Raw genomic sequence first — 24,193 nt, forward strand, 5'->3', positions numbered from 1 at the left:
TCCATTTATTTGTTGGTCTTTTAAAATCTGGTTTCTAGTTTAACTCACTGTGGGCTTGCTTTATGGTCAGTTTTATGGTCAGTTTTGGTAAATGTTCCATGCTTGCCTAAAAAGACCATGTATTCCGCCATTTTGGGTTATGATCATCTCTTTAAGTTCAACAGTATGTTTTGGATTTTTAACATTTTTTAAAAAATTGAGGTAAAAGCCACATAACATACAATTGACCATTTTAAAGTGTACATTCAGTTGCATTTACTGAATTCACATTGTTGTGCAATTATCCCCTCTTTCTAGTTTCAAAACTTTTCATTACTCCAGAAGAACATCTTGTATTCATTAAGCAGTTACTCCCCATTACAAACTCCACCCCTCAATGGTAACCACTAACCTGCTTTCTGTTTCCATGGACTTGCCTATTCTGGATATTTCATATAAATGGGATCATATAGAATGTGATCTTTTATGTCTGGTTTCTTTTACTTGGCATAATGTTTTAAAGGTTCACCCAAATGAATATCAGTAGCAGCATTTTATTCCTTTGTATGATGAATAATATTCTGTTTTATACATACACTGCAATTTTATTCACTTGTCCATTGATGGTTATTTTGATCATTTTCATTTTTTGGTTACTGTAAATAATTTTGTCCAAAATGTATGTGTAAAGTGTTGAAGAAATATGTAAAGCCAATTAGAAAAAAGTTTTTAAAGGAACGAAACAAGCTCTGGAGGTGAACAGTGCTATACTGGAATAATTCACTAGCAGAGTTCAATGGCAGATTTGAGCAGGAAAAAGAAAGAATCGGTGAGTATAAAGATAAGACCATTGTATTGGTCCAGTATGAGGATCAGAAAGAAAAAAGAATAAAGAAAAATGAACAGAGCCTGAGGGACCTGTGAGATACTCTCATGTACTAACATATGCATAAAGGGAGTTCCAGAAGAAGAGATAGAAAGCAGGTGAAATAGTTGTTCAGAATTAACGGTCCCAACTTTTATAAAAAATTATACGTCCAAGAAACTCAATGAACTTCACACAGGATAAACTCAAGGAGAGCTGTGCTGTATAGTCAAGTGTGGAACGTTAAAGATAAAAGAAAATCAAGAAAGCAGCAAGGGAAAAGTGACGAATATTACACAAGGGATCCTCAATAAGATTGGTGGTGGTTTAGTCATTAAGTCGTGTCTGACTCTTTGTGACCCGATGGACTGTAGCCCGCCAGGCTCCTCTGTCCATGGGATTTCCCAGGTAGGAATACTAGAGTGGATTGCCATTCCCTTCTCCAGGAGATCTTCCAGACCCAGGGACTGAACCCACATCTTCTGCATTGTCAAGTGGGTTCTTTACCACTGAGCCTCATGTGAAGCCTCAATTAAATTAATAAGTAAGTTTTCATCAGCAAACATGGAGGTCAGAAGGCAGTGGGATGACATATTTAAAATCCTGAAAGAAAAAAAAGCTGTCAACCAATAAATAGTCAATGTATAGCAAAACCAATACAATGTTGTAAAGTAAAATAAATCATTTAAATAAAAATAAATCAATAAATAACTCTGTATCTACAAAATTATCCTTCAGGAATGAGGAAGAAATTAGGACGTTTCCAGAATTAACAAAACCTGAAAGTGCTTGTTACTAATAGACTTGCCCTACAAGAAGTGTGTAGGCAGTCCATCAGACTAAAAGGAAAGGACGCTGGAAAGCAGCCTGAAACCATATGAGAAAATGAAGGACATTGGCAAAACGAACTGTACAGGTAAATATGAAAGTTAGTATTATTGCATTTTGGTTTGTAACTTATTTTTAATAATATAAATGCATGAAATAATAATTATAAACCTATATTAGCAGGCACACTATGTATAAAGATATAATCTGTGACACTAATAATATAAAGGGAGAAGGTATAAGACGTGTTAATAAAAGAGCTGAGAGCTTGCATTCTATTGAAACTAAGTTTGTACTGTTCAAGTTAGATTGTTACAAGTTTAAGATGTTGATTGTAACACACTGTAACACACTAACATTAAAGAAGTTAACTATAAAATAAACAGAAAAGGAAAGAATAAGGAGACCAAAATTGTTCACTACAAAAAAAATAATAATCAAATACAAAACGAAGGCAGGGAGGGAGGAATTGAGAAACAAAAACATCAGACTTACAGAAGATAAATAGCTAAAAGGCAGAAGTAAGTCCTCTCAGTAATTATTTAAAATGTAGATGGATTAAACTCTTCAATCAAAAGGCAGAAATTGGTAGAGTGGAAAAATGACCCACATATATGCCATTTTCATACGTATATATTCTGTATGTAATTACAAAACACCAAAATAAGATGAAAAATGATATTTCATGGTGATACTAACTGAAAGGGAGCTGAGCAGAATACATTTTTAAGACTTTAGACATAGAAATAGACTTTAGGTCTACTAAAAATGCTATAGTAATCAAGACATTCTGGTACTAGCATAACGAGACATATAGACCAATGGAATAAAATTGGAAGTTCAGAAATATGCCTTCATGTACACAGTTAATTACTTTCAACAAAGAGGTCATGATCATTAATGTGGAAAGAGGAGACTCTTCAACAAATGATACGGAAAGATGGATAGCTACATGAAATGAATGAAATTAGACCCGTTCCTTATGCCATACACAAAAATTAATTCAAAATTGATAAAAGACTTAAATTTAAGGGCTAAAATGACAAAACTCTTAAAAGAAAACATAAAGGCAACTTATATGACCTTGGATTTATCAATGATTTTTAAGATATAACAACAAAAGCAACAAGAAGAAAAATAAAGTGAATTTCATCAAAATAAAACTGTGCATCAAAAGCTATTTCAAGTGTACTTAATGCTACTGGTTTGTACACTTAAAAAGCAAAGTTGTAAATTTGCATTATGTATACTTTACCACAAAGAATAAAAATTAAGTTCTATACAATTTCACTTGGTAATTTTTTCCTTTACCTATTGTTATTTAACTTTTTTGCTTAATTGCCAAATATTAAGGCTTTTCTTTACAGTATTTTTGTTACTAATTTTTAATTAAGTCCTTTTTTGATTAGAGTACAAACTATATGCTTTTAATTATTAAGTATTATTTAAAATATTTTAAATACTACTTATATTTATATGATATTTATTTATAAAATATGTAACATTTCATATTTATTAAATAATATTGGATTATTTTATGGCTCAGCATATGATCTATCTTGATTAATGCTTCATGGACCCTTGGCAAAGATATTCTTCAAATGTTGGATATAGCCCTATATAAACAATATGTAAATATCAACTGGGTGAATGATGGGATCAAATCTACATATTTAATTGTTTTTTCAGGTGCTTAGTTTTTTTTGTAATTACGTGAGTTAAAATCTCCAGTTGTAATCATGAATTTGGTTACTGTTGTCTTCAATCTGTTGATGTCTGCTTTACATATTTTGAAGTTTCATTATTAGGCTAAACGTTTTAGAATTGCTAATTTTTCAGATGAATTGACCCTATCTTGATTTTGACATGACCCTTTTACCTTTCCTAGTACTCCTGTTTTTGAAGATAATTTTATATTAATATAGTCATTGTTGTTCAGTTGCTAAGTCATGTCTGACTCTGCAACCTAATGGACTATAGCCCACTAGGCTTCTCTGTCCATGGGATTCCCCAGCAAGAATACTGGAGTGGCTGGCCATTTCCTTCTACAGGGGATTCTTGCAGACCAGGGATCAAACCTGCATCTCCTACGTTGGCAGAGAGATTCTTTACCACTAAACCACCAGGGAAGTCCTAATATAGGCGTGTGTGTGTGTGTGTGTGTGTGTGTGTGTGTGTGTGTGTGTGTTAGTTGCTCAGTCTTGTCCAACCCTTAGCACACCAGGCTTCTCTGTCCATGGGAGTCCTAATATAGGCGTGTGTGTGTGTGTGTGTGTGTGTGTGTGTGTGTGTGTGTGTTAGTTGCTCAGTCTTGTCCAACCCTTAGCACACCAGGCTTCTCTGTCCATGGGATTCTCCAGGCAAGAACACTGGAATGGGTTGTCATCCGCTTCTCCAGGGGATCTTCCCAACTTCAGGATTGATTCCAGGTCTGCCACATTGCAAGCAGATTCTTAACCATCTGAGCCACTAGGGAAGCAATATAGGCATACCAACTCACCAACTCTTAAAATTATTATTTTTATGTCACAAATACATCCATCCCTTTGTTTGAATGATCTGTGTAAATAGCTAAAGTATGTTTCTTACAAACAATATGTAGTTGGGTCTGTATTATTTTTTAGTCTAGTCTGAAAATCTTTACCTTTTAGTTGGGATATTCATATCTTGTATATTTAGTGTGATTATTGAGATGATTGGGTTTAAATGTATCCTATTGTTTTCTATATGTCCCATATATTCCTTTATAATTTTTTCTTTGGTGTGATTATTTTTTAATATTTCATTTTATCTCATTTCTTGGATTTATTGTTGAATTTAATTTGGTATTATTTTGTTAAACATTTTTGCATCTATGCTTATAAGAGATATGGTAAGGTACTTTTATCCCAATATTTTTTTCCACCTTTGGTATCAAGATAATACCCGCCCCTTAAAATGTTTTGGCATATGTTTCCAACTCTGTTGTTTGAAAAAGTTTATGTATGACCGTTACAATTTCTTCCTTAAACGTCTGATGGAACTCACCAGTTAACTCATCTTTATCTAGGTTCTTCCTAAGAATGTATTTATTCACTATTTTTTTTTTACTTTATATATATCTATTAAAATGTTCTATTTTTCCTGTGTCAATGCCTTTCTAGAAATGGATTTTATCTACACTGCTAAATTTGTTGCTAGAGTTGTTCATAATATTACCTTAAGTTTTTTAAATTTTTGTTGGATCTGTTCTGAAATTCTACCTTTCACACCTCATATTGATAATCTGTTTTTTTTCTTTAATCTTGATAACTGTAGTTAAAGATTTGCAAATTTTATTGACTACTGCAAAGATACATTGGAGTCCATTGTTTTCTTTATTGTTTTTGTATTTCCCATTTTGTTAGTTATTAGTATAATTGTTTTATATCTTTTCTTCTATTGCCTCATTTTTTTGTCTTAAGTTGAAAGTTCAGATACTTGATTTAATGCCTTCTTCTTTTATAGTAAAATATTTAAAGCCATAAAATTTCCCCTAAACATTGATTTAGCTTTGTTCCATAAATTTTGATTTGTTGTGTTTTCACTTTCAACCAATTCAAGATATTTTTAATTTCCCTTGTTATTTCTTGTTGAAACCATGAATGATTCAGAGCTGCTTTGTTCAACATTTGTCCTGTTTAATTTTTGAATGCTTTCAAAGCACTCGTTGCTGGAGAAGACTCTTGAGAATCCCTTGGATTGCAAGGAGATCCAACCAGTCCATCCTAAAGGAGATCAGTCCTGGGTGTTCATTGGAAGGACTGATGCTGAAGCTGAAGCTCCAACACTTTGGCCACCTGATATGAAGAGCTGACTCATTGGAAAAGACCCTGATGCTGGGAAAGACTGAGGCAGCAGGAGGAGATTAAGATTATGATTAAGGCAGGAGGAGAAGAGGACGACAGAGGATGAGATGGTTGCATGGCATCACTGACTCAATGGACATGAGTGTGAGCAAACTCTGGGAGATAGTGAAGGAAGGGGAGCCTGGTGAGCTGCAATTCATGGGGTCGCAAGGAGTCAGACATGACTTAGTGACTGAACAACAATAACAATGTGTAGACATACTTATTAGACTGGGTTCTCTGATGCAAGTATTAGATATTTTATTTTGGAGATGAAATCAAGGGCAGCCAGGGTGAGAAAAAAGAGAAATAAGGCTTTATGAAAATGAGAGATGATAGTTACTACTTTATGAGTAGGCACAAGGAGATACAGTGAATTTGACTGAAAGAAATATCTGCTGCAAATGGAAATGTTTCCATATGAGCCATAAACAGTAACATGCTTCAGAGTAGAACGTGGGGAAAGAATTTACTTCCTTGGCTTCCTCGCATTTCCTTTTCTCATTGATGAAGCTTTCCTGATCAGGCATTAGCTTCCCCCACCTCCAGATTGTATAACTCTACCCTTCCAAAGGTGTGGTAACCCACTCCAGTATTCTTGCCTGGGGAATCCCCTGGACAAAGGCGCCTGGCGGACTACAGTCCATAAGGTCGCAGAGAGTCGGACATGACTGCAGTAACTGAGCACACATGCATATACACCCATGGAAAGACTGTTTATGTTGCCAGATCCCAAATTCTGTTACATGCTTGCCAGTGAAAGAAATACTAGAATCTCTGGACATCCATTGACTAGCCTGGCTGTGTAGCAGAGGCTTGGAGGGAAGAGTTCTATATTTATAGTGCAACACAGTGGATGCTGCTTCCCTGGTGGCTAAGACTGTAAAAAATCTGCCTGCAGTGTGGGAGACCCAGGTTCGATCCCTGGATCAGGAAGATCTCTTGGAGAAGGGTATGGAAACCCACTCCAGTATTCTTGCCTGGAGAATTCCATGGACATAGGAGCCTGGAGGGCTACAGTCCATGGGGCCACAGTCAGACACGACTGAGCAACTAACACTTTCACCTTCAACTGGATGTCGCTGGACAGCAGAGCTCTTTATGCCTGAGTGTGAGGCCACAGTGTATGGTTGGTGTCGGCCACAGAGAAGGTGGCTGAGGACACATGAGTTTCGCAGCATTGTGCAGTAGTATATATATCTACCAACATATATTTTTAAACTTAGAAAATCACTGGGAAAAATGCACATGAGAAGTTAACCTCTCTGGGAAGAACATGGCATGAGCAGCCAAGGGGATTAATACTGTTTTGCATGATTTTCAGTAGTGATACTATGCATTTTTTAAATCTTTTTTGTGTGTATTAACAAATTTTTTAAACAAAGATTGTCAGATTGGATAAATTAGTGCAGAGATATATGGAATTCTTTGTAGCCATTAAATGCTAGTTAAGAAAGACTACTTATATAAAACAGCATCTTTCCCATGACACATTAAGTAAAAAATATTAAAATGTTAAATGATACATAATGAAAATAATTAAGAACCCTTAGATATTTAAGAATTCTAAATAAAAATTGCTAAAGCATCTTCTATTAGTCTTTGAACATGTAAATGAAGTAAATAAAAACTATGATGAAGAATAATAGAAGAGACACAAGGAAAACTACACAATTTATATGAGACAATGGATAGCTGTCATAAAGTAAATAGATTTCACAGAAATACTTGTATGTGGACATGAGCCAGGGAAAAACCACTAGTTCAAGACACTGACAAGTATGGTTTTGAATCCTGCCATGACCATCCTGAAATTTATTCTAAGTTCCGTTTTCATTACCAGTTAATAAAAACAATAACATTTTGTTTTTAGAGGGTCCTTATTATTGTGAAAAACAAGGTTATATTTAGAAAGCTTTGAATGAATGAAAGGAGTAAGGATATAGTAATAAAGGAGAAAGTTCAAACAACTTTGTCTGATAGTAGGAAATAAGGAGATTTGCTAATACTACTGTTGTCTTTTCCCATTTTAATTTTTTTTATCGTCTCAGTAATTGGTTAGTTACTAGCACTCTCTAGAAACTCAAAGAAGAATCCCAGGATTCAAAGCTAAGCCTCAATATTTACAAAGGTAATGAGTCTGTCAGCCATGGGAAGTCAAGTGTTCTTACTGTTTGGTATTGCTAACCTCAAACCTAACCTAAAGGGACACCTTTCTTGGGGGATAGCAGTTCATTTGTCTTCATGCTAACTCTATCAAGGAATTTTCCTGTGCAGAAAACAGCTAGTTTCACTAAGCTCTGCGTGGGCAGTGTTTTTTATGTAGTGTACTGACAGCCAGTAACTGAACCTAATCCGTCAAACTCATTTCACCCCAGACCTCAGGTAAGTCCAATTCTGATCCGTAAGGTAATGGCATTACTGAACTACTTAATTCTTGACCTTTTGTTTTTGAACATATAGTACTCTGTGGTTTGGGGTTGGGGGAAATGTGTATTTCTTTTAGTGCTAAGAAATATGGTCATTATCTTCGGGTGTTGCATTTAAAAATATTATGTTTGCCCTAGAATTTTCTTAAAGCAGCCGCAACATTGATCAACCAGCCTTTGACAGAGTTGTTCCTCTGCACTAACAGGCTTACAGTGCAGTAAACTGCACGATTTTATTTATTTTTCACTTAATAGTTGAATTTTTTAGTAATATTGTATTCCTATATACTGATACATGAGATTGGTAAAGAATTTGCCTGCAATGTAGGAGTTGCGAGCTGGATCCCTGAGTCAAGAAGACCCCCTGGAGGAGGGCATGGCAACCCACTCCAGTGTTCTTGCCTGGAGAATCCCACGGACAGAGGAGCCTGACAGGCTACAGTCCATGGGGTCACAAAGAGTCCGATGCAACTGAAGAGACAGAGAATGCATGCTCTACGTGAGCTTTTAAAAATTGTTCTGTCTTGATTTTTGTTTAAATTTCAGGAACTGACCAGAAGAATTTGGATGTATAGCCTTGACCTGTTTAAAAAAATAAAAGAGAAAAACTCTTCTAATTGTACCGTGTACACTTTTTTGTGCATAATGTGTGCTAATTCATGCTCAGTATTATTTCTGCCCATTATTTACCTTTCTAATTATTGAGAAAATACTAAAACAGGCATTTGGGAACCATTTCTGCAGCACAAAGTGGTTGCCCTTTGCTTTCTCACATGTTTGCTGAATGATTTGGTGTTTTCTGAAGAGCAGAAACCATTTACAAATACAGATGAGATTTACAAATACATTTACATAGGAACCAAGGAACAACAAAAGGGATACAAATGGTTATAACCTAAAAATTACATCTATTAGTATGTTAGTTGAAATTATTCTGTTGTTAATGGCCTTATTTCAGAACTTTAAGACTCCTACCATATAACTGACTACAATTAAATGTGGGGGAGTTAAGAACAACTCAGAAAGGAAACTTAAAGATTTTTGGTAAAGGGGTGTGTGTGTGTGTTTTAAAGATATTATATTACACTAAAACCTTTACTTATATTAGTTTTACTCTTGACACCCCAAACCACAAGATGGACCAACTTTGATTTCAAAAATTGTGTCTAGGGCTGCTTCAAAGAAGGTGAAAATAGCAAACATTCTCAGATTCAACCAATTTTTAGAATTGGTTTAGACCAATTGGTCTACAATTTAGACCAAACTGTAACTAGCACAAGTCATGTTATAAAATGCTGTCTATTTAAATTTCTTGGATCCTTAAGGGAAACAAGATATTTTCTTTAAAGTTCACTGAGGAAGAGATATCTTAATCTTAATGATACCTTAATCTCTGAAAAATCCTGAATTTTGTATGAGTGTCAAAACTTTAGCATAATGCTTGTAAGAACAGAAGTAACTCTATTCACAATATTTGACCATGGTCATGATTTCTAAAAAAATGAATTATAATTATTAGATCTGTCATCAAATTTCAGCTAGAATTTACCTTAATATCTTTGATATAAGTTGAAAATAAGTACCCACAGAAAGCCACATTTGAATTATGAATATAAAGTTCTTTCCAAACACATTAGCATTTCCAAACATAAGTGTCTCGTTTAAACTAGGCTTAAAGATAATAAAAGCATGTAAGTTTTCTCTAGTATGTGTGACAAATTGGAAAATATGAATTTATTATGTAGACATCCAGTATTTGTTCACAATGATGCTTCCTAAAGCCCACTTGACTTTGCATTCCAGGATGTCTGGCTCTAGGTGAGTGATCACACCATTGTGGTTATCCGGGTCATGAAGATCTTTTTTGTATAGTTCTATATATCCTTGCCACCTCTTCTTAATATATTCTGCTTCTGTTAGGTCCATACCATTTCTGGCCTTTATTGTGCCCATTTTTACATGAAATGTTCCCTTGGTATCTCTAATTTTCTTGAAGAGATCTCTAGTCTTTTCCATTCTATTGTTTTCCTCTATTTCTCTGCACTGATCACTGAGGGAGGCATTCTGATCTCTCGTTGCTATTCTTTGTAACTCTGCATTCAAATGGGTGTATCTTTCCTTTTATCCTTTGCCTTTCGCTTCTCTTATTTTCTCAGCTATTTGTAAGGCCTCCTCAGACAACCATTTTGCCTTTTTGCATAGGTAAAAGCTAGTGGAGGTGACAGACTTCCAGTTGAGCTATTTCAAATCCTAAAAGAAGATGCTGTGAAAGTGCTGCACTCAATATACCAGCAAATTTGGAAAACTCAGCAGTGGCCACAGGACTGAAAAAGGTCAGCTTTCATTCCAATCCCAAAGAAGGGCAATACCAGAGAATGTTCAAACTACCACACAATTGCACTTATCTCACACTCTAGCAAATTAATGGTCAAAATTCTCCAAGCCAGGCTTCAACAGTACATGAACCATGGACTTCCAAATGTTCAAGCTGGATTTAGAAAAAGGCAGAGGAACCAGAGATCAAATTGCCAACATCCATTGGATCACAGAAGAAGCAAGAGAATTTGAGAAAAACATCTACTTCTGCTTTATTGATTACACCAAAGCCTTTGTGTGGATCACAACAAACTGTGGAAAATTCTTAAGAGATGGGAATACCAGACCATCTGACCCGCCTCCTGAGAAATCTGTATGCAGGTCAAGAAGTGACAGTTAGAACTGGACATGGAACAACATACTGGTTCCAAATTAGGAAAGGAGTACATCAAGGCAGTGTATTATCTCCCTGCTTATTTAATTTATATGCAGAGTACACCATGCGAAATGCCAGGCTGGATGAAGCACAAGCTGGAATCAAAATTGCCGGGAGAAATATCAATAATCTCAGATATGCAGATGCACCACCCTTATGGCAGAAAATGAAGAGGAATTAAAGAGTCTCTTGATGAAAGTGAAAGAGGAGAGTGAAAAAGCTGGCTTAAAACTCAACATTCATAAAAGGAAGATCATGGCATCTTGTCTTATCACTACATGGCAAATAGATGGAGAAACAATGGAAACAGTGACAGACTTTATTTTCTTGGGCTCCAAAATCACTGCAGATGGTGACTGAAGCCATGAGATTAAAAGATGCTTGCTCCTTGGAGGAAGAGTTATGACCAACCTAGACAGCATATTAAAAAGCAGAGACATTACTTTGCTGAAAAAGGTCCGTCCAGAAAGAGCTATGGTTTTTCCAAGAGTCATGTATGGATGTGACAGTTGGACTGTAAAGAAAGCTGAGCATCAAAGAATTGATGCTTTTGATCTGTGGTGTTGGAGAAGACCCTTGAGAGCCCCTTGGACTGCAAGAAGATCAGATCAGTCAATCCTAAAGGAAGTCAGTCCTGAATATTCACTGGAAGGACTGATTCTGAAACTCCAACACTTTAGCCACCTGATGCGAATAACTGCCTCATTGGAAAAGACCCGGAATGCTGGGAAAGATTGAAGGCAAGAGGAGAAAGGGAGGACAGCGGATGAGATGGTTAGATGGCATCACCAACTCTATGGACATGAGTTTCAGTAAACTCTGGGAGTTGGTGATGGACATGGTAGCCTGGTGTGCTGCAGTCCATGGTGTTGCAAAGAGTTTGACACAACCGAGCGACTGAACTAAGACATCCAGCATTTGGTGAAATACACGAGAGTAAAGCATTAAAAGTTTTGAACACAATCCCTTACTTTTTGGGGCCCAAAAGATTGTGACATGTGCACTTTAGCCTTATAAGAAAGATGGAAAATGTTCTTACTGTGTTAAATCACTGGGACATTTGTCCCCCAAATCATAAGCTCTGTACAACTTTGTTTCTTAAATAATGTTCAAATGCCATCTCCACAATTATTATGCTCACGACTGTCCCTGGAAAACTTCCCGCTATAGTGTTGATCACTGCATTACAAGAGAATAACTGGACCTCCCTCCCTAAATAAATAAACCCAGGCTTTGGCTTCTTGGTGGCTTCTCAAGGGAATTAAAAACCAAGTAATTTTGTCAATTAGTTGGTTCTTCTTTATTGTGGTAAAATATCAGTTTAACTGATCTTTTATAAATAATTTGACAATTTTTTAGACTGAACAAACCACTGTTTTGGCATCATGTTCAACACAATCTCAGATTTCCTTACCTGAATAAAAATCTGTACCTTTAAACTCCTCCTCAGTATATTAGCTTTCTCACTGGTAGTTCCCTAATTTTTTTTTTTTTCCACTGTGGTTTGGCCTGGCTAAGTACAGTCTCAACTTCATTCAAATTTCAGCGTTATTTACAAACTGACTAAATGATCTTCTAACATATGTGAAGGCAATAGGGAAAGACCTCACTGGCCCAAAATGCCTTATTTACTACTAGATTTGATCCTTATGTTTCTCATCCATAAATTACATTTACCACACACATTGGTATTTCATTTTTTTTATGTGCAGCTGTCCAGTTTTCCTAGTACCCCTTATTGAAGAAACTATCTTTTCTCCATTATATATTCTTGCATCCTTTGTCACAGATTAATTGAGCATAGATGTGTGGTTTTGTTTTTGAACTTCCTACCCTGTTCCATTGATCTATAAGGTTTTTTTGGTTACCACATCATTTTGATTATTGTAGCTTTGTAGTATCATCTGAAGTGAGGGAACCTGATTCTTCCAACTCTGTTTTCCTTTCTCAAGATTGCTTTGGCTATATGGAGTCTTCAGCATTTCCATACAAATTCTAAAGTTTTTTGTTCAACTTCTGTGAAAAATGCTGTTGATAATTTGACAGGGATTGTATTGAATCTGTGACTCTGTAGATTACCTTGGGTAGTGCAACCATTTTGACAATATTGATTCTTGTAATCCAACAGCATGGTATATCTTTCCATTTGTTTGCATCATCTTTGATTTCTTTCATCAGCATCTTATAGTTTTTGGAGTAAGGCCTTCTGTCTCCATAGGTAGGTTTATTCATATGTATTTTATTCTTTTTGATGCAATAGTAAACAGGATGGCTTCCTTAATTTCTCTTTCATTGTTAGTGTATAGAAATACAACAGATTTCAGTGGATTAATTTTGCATCCTGCAACTTTACTGAAGTTATTGATGAGAGTTGGACTGTGAAGAAAGCTGAGCACCGAAAAATTGATGCTTTTGAACTGTGGTGTTGGGAGAAGACTCTTGAGAGTCCCTTGGACTGCAAGGAGATCCAACCAGTCCATCCTGAAGGAGATCAGTCCTGGGTGTTCCTTGGAAGGACTGATGCTGAAGGTGAAACTCCAATACTTTGGCCACCTCATGTGAAGAGCTGACTCATTGGAAAAGACCCTGATGCTGGGACGGATTGAAGGCAGGAGGAGAAGGGGACGACAGAGGATGAGATGGCTGGATGGCATCACCGACTCGATGGGCACTGAGTTTGAGTAAACTCCGGGAGTTTATGATGGACAGGGAGGCCTGGCGTGCTGCGATTCATGGGGTCGCAAAGAGTCGGACACGACTGAGCAACTGAACTGAACTGAACTGAACTGAACTGAGTAGTTTTGTCATAACATCATTAGGATTTTATATGTATGGTATCATGTAATCTGCAAACACTAACAATTTTACTTCTTGTCTTTGAATTTGGATTCCTTTAATTTCTTTTTGTTCTCTGACTATTGTGGCTAGAACTTAGTTGGTATAGCCACTATGGAGAGCAGTATGGAGTTTCCTTAAAAAACTAAAAATAGAGCTGCCAACCATATGACCTGACAATTCCACTCCTGGGCATTGAAAAGATACATGCACCCAATGCTCACTTCAGCACTACTTATAATAATCAAGGCACGGAAGTAATCTAAATGCCCAACAGCAGATGAATGGATAAAGATGTGGTATACATCCAATGAAATATTACTCAACCATTAAAAAGCATGAAATAATGCCATCTGCAGCAATAAGGATGGACCTAAAGATTATCATACTAAATCAAATAAGCCACACAGAGACAGACAAACACCATATGTTGCTTATATGTATAATCTAAAAAAAATAGAGATGAGCTCACATACAAAATAAATAGACCCATAGACACAGAAAACAAACTTACGCTTACCAAAGAGGAAAGAAGGGGAGGGAAAAATTAGAGAAGCTGGTGATTAACAAGGACACACTGCTATGTATAAAACAGATAAAACAACAAGGACCTTGGTATAGCACTGGGGACTATACACAGTAATTTGTAACAACTTATAAGGGAAAAGAATCTAAAAAAGAACACACACACATATGTAGATATGTGTAACTGAATCACTTTGCTGTATGCCTGAATCTAACACATTATAAATCAATTATACTTAAATAAAAAAATAAAATTTATAAAAAGCATGAAGTAATATTGTATCCGAGGGATTGAATTTTAAAAAGTCATTAATTTTTAAGAATAAAGTAGTAGAAAAAAGAAGTAAAGGAGATGGGTGAAGGTACAGTAGACTTTATATTCCATTCTAAGTATAGGCCTTTATTCCATAGGTGGTAGGGTAATATTAAAGCAGTATAATGACAAGGTTAGGTCTGTAGTTCAGATCAGTCATTTCAGCAAAAATGCAGAGGAACAGATTTCCAGAGGACAAATCTGGAGTGTGGTAGATATTGGTTAGAAGGCTACGGCAACATAAAATGTAAGGAAAGAAGATGACAGATTTGAGGTGGAAAAAGCCAGCTTTACTTTCTTCCCACCATTAAACTTTAAGTGTAAATTGATCTGTTAGATTAGAGAAGCAACAGAAGGGAAATTGTGTGCATATGACAGAGTAGTAGTGAAGATTAAATGATTATGTGAACAGGGCTATAAATTGTTTGCTGTTATTATCATAGGGCAGGAGAAAGTAAAAATTTGAATGAGTTAACTGACCCCAACTGACAAGCATCAGTGGAGAGCTACCCTCATGGTCTGGACCCAGGACACAGATCTGCTAGAAGGACCTGTGCTGAAAAGGGAAGGAATGCAAGAGAAGGACTCCCAGTAGGTGTGGACAAATGAAAACTGCTTTGTAAAATAAAGTTAGTGCATGAAGGGAACACAGGTGAAGTAGAGTATGCTTCGAGTCACCTCTTGTAAAGATGAAGAAAAAAGGAGATATTTGAATTCACCACAACACTGCTTGTCCCCTAAATTGCAGCAGGATACCTTCAGAACCCCTGAAAAATAAGTGTCATTGCATTCTATCTTCTCCTGCCATGCTCTGAAAGTTACACAAGGAAGATGCAAAAGCATTTGCATAGAAATCCATAGAAGTGCCACATGTACATTCCATCAGCATTTTGCTTTGCTCAAGGATTTTTGTGGACCTAAAAAAAACTCTGATCTGTTTGGAAAGAGGATTTGCATTTGCAAATAGGTTTACAGGCAGATCCAACAAGCAGCATTTTGCCATTTGCAAATCCACTTAAACATCTGGGTCCCTTTTTAGCCCCTAAAGTTTTGTATAATGGACAGCTCTAGAATCATAGTTTGGACTTCATTTTTAAAATCAAGAAAAATGTTAAGTAATTTGTATAATTTTTGTTTTGAAAGCACAACCTATTCTGTTAATGAAATAAAAGAATAAACAGAAACTAGGCTTTGTCTGTTAAAGGAGTATTGAATAAATGAAATCAAAGAAGAAATGATAATCAACACACCTGAACTTTATTAACTGGGGAAATAAGTGACATTTCAGTGAAACAAGCTTGTAATGAGAGTTTTAATTTAGACTTAAGTTCTACCTGTTGTCCTAATGGTAAAAAAAAAAAACAAAAAAAAAAACTGTATTGACTACTTATTTATTGAGAACCTAAAGCTATATCTCCTATATAACTTTTTTATATTAAAAACAAACCAGTGAGTTTCTTTTCTAGTTTAGAAAAGAGTATTATAATATAGTCAATATAAGATTTATTCAGACTAAATTTATACTTTACCAGTAGACTGTAAGAATTCCATTAATGCTTCATTGATATCGTCAATGGAGAAAAAGCAAAATGGATGCAGTGCTTCTGCTCCACTGGGTCTGTAATGAAGCAGCATTATAGCAGCTGCTGTCTTTTTAAACAGCTTTGTATTTTTCTAAGGCATCACTTGGTATAATGCAAGAATCTCCAGAAAAATATCTTTTGACCTAGTGGCCCTCCCCTTATATTATTTGTGATTTTTTCGAGATCTGTGGCCATCTATTTGCCACTGTGGTGCTAGATAATTTGAAATGTACAATAAAAATTTAAAATAGAAATGGAGAGTTTGAGATTGATATGATCCAAAACATCTGTGCTAGTGAATCTTAACATTTTAGGAATATTGTCTATTAGAATGTGTCTATGTTTAGTGATATGATGGAGAACTTTCTAAAGCAGTGGAAATCTCAATCATTGTTCTCCCTTTTCTTGTTAAAAAAGAGGTGTATGAAACATTCTATACAGCACAATTGACATTTTGTTAAACTATCAGACTATGGTGATGAACTGGAAACATGTCCAGTTAACTTGTTTCAGCAGTTGGCATGACATCGTCATTACCAACTATATCACGCAGTAATCCACTTTGCTGAGGTAGCATAAGTGAACAGCTAGGTCTTTTGAGGTTAGCTCATTCTGTCTGTATGTCTGCGTGTGTAATTTAACTTCTACACATCCATTCCAAAAGATTGAAAATATTTCAAGGCTAAGATTTTTAAATCCAGGAACTTACATTTCTGAAATTACGATGCTGTGGGCATCTACACTAATAACAAAAATGTAAAAATGTGGAAGAAAAATATAATTAATGCACTAAATTAACTGCCAAAAAAAAAAAAAAGGAATAAATGCACTGCCTGAACAACCATCACACTTAAGCTTCCTTTCTAAAATGTAACCTCTAAAAGGTGAAGTTTTAGTTTTCCCATGGCCTGAAAATATCTGATGCACACTAGATATTCAAAATATACTCATGATTTTCAACCAGAATTCTCCTGAATTCCCAAATTTTGTATTGACAGTATTACTCTCAGATGATCTAACACAGAATGTCCAATAATGATTCTTCCTTGACTCTTTCACCCACTAAAGCCCCTGCTTCTCTTCCACGTGAGCTCTGCTATTAAAGATGGATTATTTCAGTGAATGGTACCACCATTTATCTACCGCCAACATCAGCCACGTGGATGCCATCCTGGATTCCTTCCTCATACTCCACATCAAATCAGTCACCTTGACCTCTTCGTTTATCATCTGACACAGCTGTCAATTCCATTCACTAACCCTCACCATCCTGTCGCCCTTTAAGTTTAGGTTCTCAGTACTTATCCTTTTGATTATTGATTATTTCATTTGACTATACATCAAAAGTTTACCTTTCTTGGTCTTGCTTACTTATTTCTAATTCATTCTTTACACTGTTGCCAATGACCTTTCTAAAATGTCACACTGAGTATGTCACTCATCTACTTTAAAAGGTATCAATGGTTTTCTATTATGTTAAAGATAAAATCAGAACCCTAGTTTATGCTATGTCCTTCATGATCTGCCTTCTTGTCCCTCACAGAATTACCTTTTTCTTTATCCTTATTGATTCCATACCAAACTACTTGCAGTTCCTCAAATGTGACACTTTCTCTTGTCTGTTTTATTCACATGTACTATTCCCTATGCATGGAATATTCTCTGTCTTCCATGATCAACTTCAACATTTGACTCTCAACACAAGGCATTATCTTCTCTACAAAGCATTCCCTTATGTTCATGCTCAAGGTTTGATTTCTACATGGAACTCAGCGTATGCCTTTGGCTTAATGATCATTATATAATGTTTATTTAATTGGTTCTTCCACTAGAATGTGAGCATGTTGATGGTGGGAATTGTGTCTTAAACCTCCACCTCCAGCAACTATTTTTATGCTTGACATGTTGAATTCATTCATCTATTCATTCATTCATTCAACAAATATTAATGTGCAGCTGTTATTTGTCAGGATTTATTTTTTAGTCTTTGAATTAGGTAATGAACAAAACAAAGACCCTACATCATAGGTCGAATTGTGTCTCCTAAAATTCAGGTACGCTTCTTTGGTTGGCAATACACTATGCTTATTCTCACACACGATTCTGGGAAAAAGTCAGTGCTACCCAGGACCCCATTGTAAAGAACAGCAGGAAGATCTACGTGTGGGGCTCTCCTGGAGTCTGCCTCATGCTCCGATGCTCCGTGATTGTCTGACTTCAGTGTGCATCCTTTCATTAAAGGAAACTATAACTATGAGGATAGCAAACTATAACCATGAGGATAGTGGGCTTTAAGTTGGTTCTACTAGTCCTTTCAGCAGACTATTGAACCTGAGGGTGGTATTTGGAACTCCCAAACCTTTCAAAGGCTAAGAAATCTACAGGGCACATTAAATATTTGTGAACATCACTCGATTTGCCACAACCCTCCAAAGTCTATTTTCTGCACAGCAAGTATAGAAATTCTTTAAAAATATAAATCACTTTACTTCTGTGCTCAAAACTTTCTAATGACTTCCCGGCTTATATAGGATGAAATACAAATGTGTTAATATGGATTACGAATGATATATTTACTCGGACCTCTTGAAAACTGTCGGATTTCAGAACGAACTGCTTTCTTTGATCATGGACTGGCTACAGCCTAACCAGCCTTCCCTGATCATGTCTTGTCGTAGGGATTTTTAACTTATTCTTCTTTTTGCATTTAATATCGTTTTCATTGTTTTCCATGTGTCACTCCCCTAATACCTTCCCCAATGCCTCCTACTTTAACATGCACCTTAAATTTCCATAGTAATTTCCACAGGGCCACACCCTATACAGACATCACTTTAACAGTGCAGGTTCCCATAGCCCATCTGCCTGACCATATGCCCAAACCATTAGCCACCACTCATGAGTCAGTAAAAACCTAAATATAGTGGGCTTTTAGTACTATTCGATTTTCCCATCACTATAAGGAAAACAGCATGCAAAACCATTGAAGTGATTTTTTTCCTTACCTCCTTCAATCAGTCTTTGAACCTGCTGGTCTTAATGTCACAGTATTCCAAATAGGATGTTGTTTTTCACCTTGGAAGTGCCATCCACAAACAAAGCAGTTTTTCACTGGTCAATAGAAATCTGCTCATAGGGCACCACTCATGCAATTATGGGATCCAGCATCTCTTCACGTGGCTCCAGTCAGTCCTAGGAAAAAGATGTTACTGCTTAAGAACACTAGTGTCTCCTTGCGCTCCCTAGATAGATTGTTTCTGCACAAACCAATTATATTTTATTATAAAATTCTGAGCCCTGCCCTCTCTATGAAAGCCTTTTTTTTAACATCAAAGACATTATAGTATTTTAGTTTTCAAGATTATTTTACATTTTTCAGTCATAGGAGCTGTTTCAATTAATGTCCAATAGCAAGCCAGGTATTTTTTTACACAAATAAGTGTACTGCATAGTTAAGGTAATTATAAGAAGGAGGAAATGCCTTTAGGAAATAGTCTCTAAACTTTTTAGAGGAAAAAAAAAAAAAAGAAATTTCAACTAAGCAGAGGGATCCCAAAAGGCTTCCCTGAGAAGCTGAAATCTATGTTAAAGTCAGATTATCTTAGCCAGATGAGGAAGACTATCTCAGGAAAAGTGTTGTGTCTAGAGACAGCAAGCTGGGGAAAAGCTTGGCACATTTATAAATCTGAATCAGGTCTCCCAAAATGACTATACTGGAGAGTGACTCAACTGGACTGGAGTGACTATACTGGAGAGTGAAGATAAAGAGATAGAAATGCCAGAGGTTTTGTGCACCCAGTTCTCACTGCTACACTTTTTACATCAGCAGCTTATTTTTCTGTGCAATATAATTAAAAACATGGAGACAGGGACACACCTGTAAGTAGAAGGGAATACTATCTCCCAGATGTTACTCATCTTCTCCACAGCAGATACATGTCTTCATAACCTCGATTAGAGAAATACAGGCAGAAAGGATTTTTGCAAGACCAAGGATATCATAAATTCTCTGATGGTTAGCCCAACTCTAGAAATTACATGTAGAGTCTAGGAAGGGTCACCTTTTATAAAATCTAGAGCTGGAAGGCATCTTCCAAGTGCATCTCTTTAATGACAAAGAAAAATTTGAGATTGAAATCTGATATAAAATCCATCAAGTGGATATATTTTTTTCTACTTTTCTTTGAACTTCTCTGTGAATAAAAAAAGTATGGAGCAAAAACACAATAAAGTACAAAGAAAAAAAGAAAAGGTGTTAGGTCTATTCCAAGGTTTTAATTCTAAACTTCTATGTACTTCACCTTCAGATATTTTAATGCTGATCAGTTAAAATGAGTTGTCAGTAAAAATTATGATCACTATTTAAATCAATTTGATAAACATTATATACTAAAAATAAGGCTAAATATCATTCTTGAAAAGTGAAAGTGTGAGTCTCTCAGTCATGTCCGACTCTTTGCAACCCCATGGACTACAGCTGCCAGGCTCCTCTGTTCGTGGGATTCTTCAGGCAAGGATACTGGAGTGGGTAGCCATTCCCTTCTCCAGTGGATCTTCCCTGCCCAGGAATCGAACCTGTATCTCCTGCATTGCAGGCGGCTTCTTTACTGTCTGAGTCAACAGGGAAGCCCCATCATTCTTGAGACAAACTGAAATTCTCGAAAATTATAGCCTTGAAAATATGTGTCTCTTGTGTGTGGTTAACCCAGTTAATTCATGGAGGCTTTCCACCTGAACTCTTTCTATAACCTAAAATGCCTAATCCCCTTAATCCAATTAACTTAATTAATTGCACATATCTTAATTATTCTCTTTAGTTACCTAGTTATTATATATATGACATGAATATTAGGTTCTTTAGATCACTTCCTTTAAAAGGAGAAAGATTATAAAAGCACAAAAATGGATTATGTTATCTGCTTAAAAATGAGAAATTATAGAACAGCGTTAAAGACATAAAAAGAAGAGAATGCAAAATGAAGTTGTTTTTAAATATATTACAGTTCATAATCAAAAGTTTATTAGTAAAGCATTAACTTGAATTTATTTATTCAATGAATGTTAATTAAATAATTTGTCAGATATTGATCTAGGTACAGGGATTAAGTCAGAAATTTAATAAATGATAAACCAAGATTATAGTCTTTGTGGCGGTTAAATTATGGTGGGCAGGAAGGATCAGTAAATAATTTTTAAAAGTTAATTACAAATTATGTTATAAGGTAATAAAGGCTATGGGTGAAAAAGGTAGAGCAGAATATAGGAATATGAAATGCCAGAGAAGGAATGTATCAGGAAGAATTTTATAGTTGGTAATGGTTGACAGGGGCTTCCCAAGTGACTCTAGTGGTAAACAACCCTCTCTGCCAATGCAGGAGACTTATGAGACAGGGGTTCTATCCCTGGGTTGGGAAGATCCCCTGGAGGAGGGCACAGCAATCCACTCCAGTACTCTTGCCTGGAGAATCCCACGGACAGAGGAGCCTGGCGGGCTACAGTCCATGGGGTCGCACAAAGTTGGACACAACTGAAGTGACTCGGCGCGCACACACACACACACACACACACACACACACACATATATACACACACTCAAGGACTGAGTACATTGGGAGGGTGATTTTGTAGCAAAAATTTGAAGGAGAAAGAAACTATACTGGGAGAAGAATATTTCAAGCAGTTAGAGTGAAACCGCTCGAAAGCCCGGACAGTGTGACCCAGATGGGAAGAGTAGGGGATGAAGACAGGTCATAGAAGACCAGGTCATTCAAGTCCTTGGATGCCTTAATAAGGTCTTGGGATTTAACTAAGAGTAATTTGAGGAGCTCTTAGACGTTTTGATGGAGACAGATACGCTATGGCTTATGTCTTAAAGAATCTTTGTGGCTGCTACACTGAAAATAGATTATGGGGAGTAGAACATAGGAAGAAGTAAGAGAACCAGTTGGGACATGCACTTTTCAATTTTACGTGTAAACCTGGCTAGTGGGTAGCACCCAGTTACTTATTCAAATACGAATCTCGGTGTGACTGTGAAGGTATTTTTATCAATGTGGGTAACATGCATGATCAGTTGACTAACTGAGATATATACGTTTAGTCATGTGGGTAGGCCTCATCCAGTAAGTTCATGGTCTTAAGAAAAAAAATGAAGTTTCCTAGAGAAGATTCCCTGATAGCTCAGTTGGTAACAAATCCACCTGCAATGCAGGAGATCCTGGTTCTATTCCTGGGTCTGGAAGATCCACTGGAGAAGGGACAGGCTACCCACTCCAGTATTCTTGGGCTTCCCTTGTGGCTCAGCTGGTAAAGAATCTACCTGCAATGCGGGAGACCTGGGTTCCATCCCTGAGTTGGGAAGATCCCGTGGAGAAGGGACCGGTGACCCATTCCAATATTCCGGCCTGGAGAATTCCATGGACAGACACAACTAAGTGACTTTCACTTCACTTCAGAGTAGAAGCTCTACTTCAAGACCACAGCATCAACTCCTGTCTGAGTTTACAGCCTGCAAGACTGTCCTACAAATTTTTGAACTTTCCAGTCCCACAACTGTGTCAGCCAACTCCTTAAAATAAGTCTCTTCATCTTACCTGTGTCTATGAGATTCCCAGTTGGTGCAGTGGTAAAGAATTGGCCTGCCAGTGCAGGAGACATAAAGAGAGATATAAAGAGACATAAAGAGAGGAGGAAACGGCAACCCACTCCAATATTCTTGCCCGGAGAATCCCATGGACAGAGGAGCTTGGTGGGCTTCAGTCCATAGGGTCACAAAAAGTCAGACATGACTGAGCACACACACAGACCATAGATCTATATATCTGTAGGTAAACACAATCAATGGGATATGTGGATTTATATATGATATATACAGCAAGTCGCCTACATACGAACATTTCCTTTCTAAGAGGGCATTCTAAAGTCCAATTTGTTCGTGAGTCCAATAAAGTTAGGCTTAGGTTCCCGACTAACACAATCGGCCATATAGTCCTGTACTGTAATAGGTTTATAATGCTTTTCCCACAAATAATATATAAAAAGAAAGACAAAAAGTAAAGAAGACATTTTTAATCTTACAGGACAGTACCTTGAAAAGTACAATAGTACAGTACAACAGCTAGCATACAGGGGCTCGCATCAAGTGAATAGGAAAGAAGAGTTACTGACTGGAGAAGGCAAGAGCAGGTGGGAGATGGTAGAGCTGCAGGATCGTCAGTGATAGGAGTCAACTGGAGGGCAAGCTATCTCATCACCTGGTTCCACGGTCTCAATGATTTTCACTATTGTTTCCGTCTTCATCACTTGGCACTTCTTACCAGGACTAGCTACACCACCATTGCTTTAATGCTTGCTTCTGGAAATCCAGGGCTTGAAATAAAGATACTGTAATAAAGCACACAAAAGTGCAATCAATCACTTGTCGAGGACTCATGCACATGACAAATGTACGCCAAACATGTGAACCAACTTATGTGATTTTACACGCACACGCATATCTGAATCTTTGAAAGTTTGTGACTTGAACGTTCGTATGTAGGGGACTTACTATACTTATACATGTTTGTGTATGTATATCCATATATGTGCATATATATGCTTTATATATGGATATATACACACATATCTTATTGTTTCTGTTTCTCTAGACAATCTTGACTGAAAAACAAGGCTGTTGCTATAATCCATGTAAGACAAACTGGTGGCTGAGAACAGGATGGTATTGGTGTAATAGTGAGAATCACCTGATTCTGCATTTATTTTACTGCCACTGATGTCTACAGAGTATCATCTTTAGAAGTAATTCATCTGAAGTCTGAAAGCAATTTACTAAGACACGACAATTCCCCCTGGTTTTGTTTTTTTTTTTTTAAGGGAGGGTAAAAGTTAGATGTCTGGGAATTTTCTAGACTGTAATTTGAAAGGCACTCAACCTCTACACAGAATTGGTGGCCCTATTCTCAAGCCCCCACCACTGCTGTGAAAGGGAAAGGGAGAAGGCTGAAGGTATAACCTAAGGGTGTCAACTGTTACTTATTGAACAAGAACTTGCACACACGATGTCAGTGATGTGATTAATCATCCTCTGGTCCAAAAAGAAGGTCGTTCACGCTGAAATTTTGATTTATGTGTGCTCTTGCATTATCTCCTAAACCCTAGCCACTTGCCAGCATGCACACTCTAATGAGTTTGGCATTTGTGTAGGACTTTAGAAACATTA

General features: G+C 36.6%; 1 long non-coding RNA gene across 1 annotated transcript in view; it reads right to left on the reverse strand.

Annotated features, from left to right (window-relative positions):
- Nucleotides 1-23,321, reverse strand: part of LOC122423881 — a 40,584-nt gene extending 17,263 nt beyond the window's left edge. Inside the window, exons 1-2 of the long non-coding RNA XR_006264235.1 lie at nucleotides 23,229-23,321; nucleotides 18,981-19,167 (exon numbers count right to left, since the gene is read on the reverse strand). This is a non-coding gene — a long non-coding RNA (uncharacterized LOC122423881). The remainder of the gene's footprint in view (nucleotides 1-18,980; nucleotides 19,168-23,228) is intronic.
- Between the last annotated feature and the right edge of the window lie 872 nt (nucleotides 23,322-24,193).

Source organism: Cervus canadensis, chromosome 21, assembly GCF_019320065.1.
Source record: "Cervus canadensis isolate Bull #8, Minnesota chromosome 21, ASM1932006v1, whole genome shotgun sequence".
Classification (NCBI taxonomy): Eukaryota; Metazoa; Chordata; class Mammalia; order Artiodactyla; family Cervidae; genus Cervus; species Cervus canadensis.